We start from the raw sequence: 4,055 nt of genomic DNA on the forward strand, positions 1-4,055 counted from the left end.
TGTGTGTGTGTTCTTTTATGATTCTCGTGGGTATAGTACTACTTCTCAGAGTTGTGGGAAGGATGATAGATGAAATAAAATGTTATAAAAAATGCGTAGTATAAAAAATATTGTTTTCATCTGAATTATTCAGTTACTCAATCATCATAGTCTTCTTTTATCTATATTTTTGAAACTTCAGTCTTATCGTCTACGTCTTTCCTCTACAGTCATTAGCTAATCTCTTAGTTAATCTCTTCCATTCTCACAGTTGTGATGACCACCTACAAAGCAACACATATCGAATTCATATCTCTCACCCCATCCTTTCCTGATCACCAGACCTGTATATCATATTGCCTATTTAAGGTGTCAAATCTAAAATCTCAAAGGTACTTCAAATTCAATAAATAAAAATAATTCATTACATTTCCTCACAACAGAAGTGATCTTCTAGTGCTCCATGTCTCAGTAAATGGCATGCCGTACCAGAAAATTATGCGATCTATAAACTGGCTGTCATCTCCCTCTCTCTCTCTCACCTCTAGACTGTTCCCTACTTTCTCTTTCATATCACCAAGGCTTGTTGATTTTTTTCATAAATATCTCTCAAATTTGTCCTCATCTTTCCATCACCATTTTCATGATCTTAATATAAAAGTATTATACTAAGATATTAAATAACTGCAATAACAAGGTCTTCTTCCTGTTCTATTCTTACCACATTCAATCGTTCTCTACCATGAGTGGCACTCAAAAAATACACTGACAATACAACTGCCTATTTAAAATGTTTCAGTGCCTTCCTTAGAATAACACCAAACTCCATAACATGACCTAGAAGTCCCTGCTAGGTCTAACTCTGTAACACAGGGAATGGCCTGAAAAAACAAAGGACAGAAAGATTTTCTGTCTTTTTAAAATTTCCCTCGCTCTTTTGGGAACTTGCAGCCTGGCCTGCATCCCTGAGGCAGGTTAAGTCTTCTGTTAAAACCCCCAGGTGGCGCCAGCCCCCAAGGTGGGCGTCTGGCAGAGTTCACAGGCTTTGCTTGTGGCAGAGACGGGAGATTAATTGCCTGAAGCTGAGAACCCTGCCTTTAAAAGCTCTGTATTTCTGTCTATGTTTGGGAAATCTGGGATTTTTGAAAGGACAAGGTCTACCATATTTCCTCCTTTGCTGGCAAAGCAGACTCTTTCCTTCCTCCTCAAACTGCTTGTCCTCCTTATTCGACCTCGTGGACAAATGGCCGAGCTCTCGGCAACAGGTTTTGGCATCCCCGGGTAGGGCCATTGGCTTCCTGGTACGATGGCACCTTGCGGAAGAGGCGCGGAGCAGCTTTGGGAAAAGCCATGGGTGGGGGCATCACCTCTTCCGTAAGAAAGAAATGGGTTTCCAGCAGCTGCCGGGGGTCGTTCGCTCCGGGAAGTCCCATCTCTTTCTTTCCGGATGGATGAAGCTCTGAGCAACCTGGTGATCTGGAGGGGAAGGAAACAGATCTGGAAAGCGTTGCGACAGCCATGGCCATTTGTACGTAAAGCCCCACCCCCGCCCTCGGGAAACCGAGACTCTGTTTCCACCCTTTTTTGTTGGCGGGGTTTTCAGACCTCCCTGTTGGTTTAGAGGCGCCATTTAGAGGTGCCATTTGCAACGTGGAAATGTAGCGGTTTAGCGGGGCGGGGACCTGTAGCTCTATCGTGGTCCCCAGGGAACGGGGAAGACTGGGCCACGGTTTGAGGAAGGTTGAACCATCCAGCCCTATTGGCAGGGCATTTGGGGCACTGTGGAGGTGCAAGTTGGGTGGCTTTGTGATGCCATTTGGTTTTCCCATTTGTGTGATAGGCCTGGCATTTTGCGTTTAGAATTGTCTGTATTGTCTGTGTTTATTTGTAAAGTTTTGTTGCAATATAGGACAATTCCCTCTAAAAGTCCCTTGGGAAAAATTTTGGCTGGATGGTAAACTTATAGCTACAAACCTACGTCTAAGGAAAATGGTTTTATCCTAATCCAATGTATGTGTTAGAGTGTGAGAAAAAGTGGCCATTAAATGAAACTTTAGATTGTACTGTCTTGTCACTGAAATTATTTTGTCAAAGGTCAGGTAAATATCCTGTATGTGTTGGCTTATTGGATAGGAAATGTTCGATTTATTCAACGTTGGACATTTCATGTGATCTTAAAGGCTTGCAGTAAAGTTAATACTTCCAACAGTTGAATTTCCCGGCAGAAGGGGAAAGTGGTGGGCACGGTCTGTGGCCGTGGTTGAGGGGGTCGGGGGAGAGAGTGTCTGTTGACCCCACTCCCAGGCGTGTGTGCGATAGGCCGGGTGGGGAGGTGTGTGGACTACCTGGGAGGGGGCAGGCGGTGGGGGCAGCTGAGGGGCCGACTGATCTGTGGAAAGGCGCGGAAACAGTACTTTCCCTTGTCAACTGGGATCCTGGCCCGGGCCACCTCTATCCTGCTCAGCAGAATTTCTATCTGCCTTTGGCGTTTGCCTAAAATAAGATCAGGGTCCTTGAGAAGGAAAAGTCGTTCTCTACATGCTGCCGCCAGTTCCCTGCAAGCCCTTCGTGGCCCTCATAATGAAGGCTGGGCTCAGGGAATCAGGGAGCGCGTGCACTTTCTGTGCTTCCCCCGCCTTTGCGGGTGGGAAATGCGGGCTGTGCCTGACCCTGGGAGAGCGGCAGCCCATTGCTGTGTGGGAGAAGGGCGGATAGCCTGAGGCCGAGAGCCCGCTGCCAAATCTGTGACTTGGGGCTCTACATGTGCCTCTCCTGCCATGGGGCCGGCAAGGCCTATGCGGTGGCCATGGTCACCCTGCTAGAACTGCTGCCCTCAGCGACCGCTGCCCCTGTGAGGGGCAGGGGAGGTTGGGACTGAAACTAACTCGGGTTGAAATGGTCTCTTCCTCTAAGTAGAAAACTCAATTTGGACAGAGGTTGTTCCATAATCAGAAGGGGACAAATTATGTATGCTTTTTGTAAAAAGAAAGGACATTAAAAAGAACTTTGTCCAAAAGTTACAAAGGCCTCCGGATAGATAGTAAGAAGCCCCCAGGAGAAAAGGTTTTTTTTAAGTCCAGGACTTAGATGGCACGGGGGGGTGCCGGGGGGGAGGGTAGAGCCCCTGCCTGCAAATATCGCCACAGGAGATCCGGAAGAAATTGAAAGTGGGGATTCAATTGGTGCCCACCTGCATGGACAGAAGTGGTCCGGTGGGGAATCCTTCCCCACCCCCCCAAACACAACCCTGTCCCCAGCGTGGTCCCCTGCACCAGCCATGCATCTGTCACTCAGCAAGCCAGGCAGAGAGCAGCGGGGGAGGGGCCAAACAGTAGCCTGTTAGTATGAGTGTGTAGTCCCAGAGTTATAGTTCTGAAAGGCTGGACATTTTGGCCCTAAGGAGAGTCAAATGACCAGTAACCCTGTTGGTTTCACCCAGGAGCAGCAACAATAGAAGACTTCTGAGAGGGGAGCGTGAAGTGAAGAAGGTCCTTTAGCCAAATTAAGTGAGCCGGGTGCCCTATGGCAAAATTGGGCTGAGGATCACAGACAGGGCTGAATGATTGTCTCATTCAGGGTCACAAAAGAATTCTAGGGTAAAGTATTCACACTAAGAAAATAGCCTAGAGGGAAGACTGCCATCCATTCTCCTTGATACCGTAGATCTCCCTGTCGTCAACTCCTCAGGATTTTTTTGTAAGTCTTGGGAGTCATTAGTGTGTAGAAGAAAGGGTCAAAAGAACACAATCTGCCACCACTAGCAGGGCAGCTGGAATAGCCCAAAATGTTAGAGATCTCCCAAGGGATTTTTAAAGAAAAGTCAGTATAGGTAGGAAAGTTGAAGCACAGGGGAAAAGAACCACACTCTTTCCAAATCCAAAGCTAAGCAGCTTGGTGTACAGGATTTCCTTTCTACATGGAGGTGGCTGCATTTCTGTAGCTGAGTAAAACCAGATGGCAGCAGACAAGAGAGTAGCTCTAACACAAGGCCTTGCACTGCAAAATAAACTGCTAGACTAGACCCATTGGGCATAGGAACCAAAGAGACTTTCCAGATAATGAAATTTCCATATGAA

The sequence above is a fragment of the Propithecus coquereli genome, unplaced genomic scaffold (genome assembly GCF_000956105.1).
Source record: "Propithecus coquereli isolate 6110/MARCELLA unplaced genomic scaffold, Pcoq_1.0 Scaffold380, whole genome shotgun sequence".
Taxonomy (NCBI): Eukaryota; Metazoa; Chordata; class Mammalia; order Primates; family Indriidae; genus Propithecus; species Propithecus coquereli.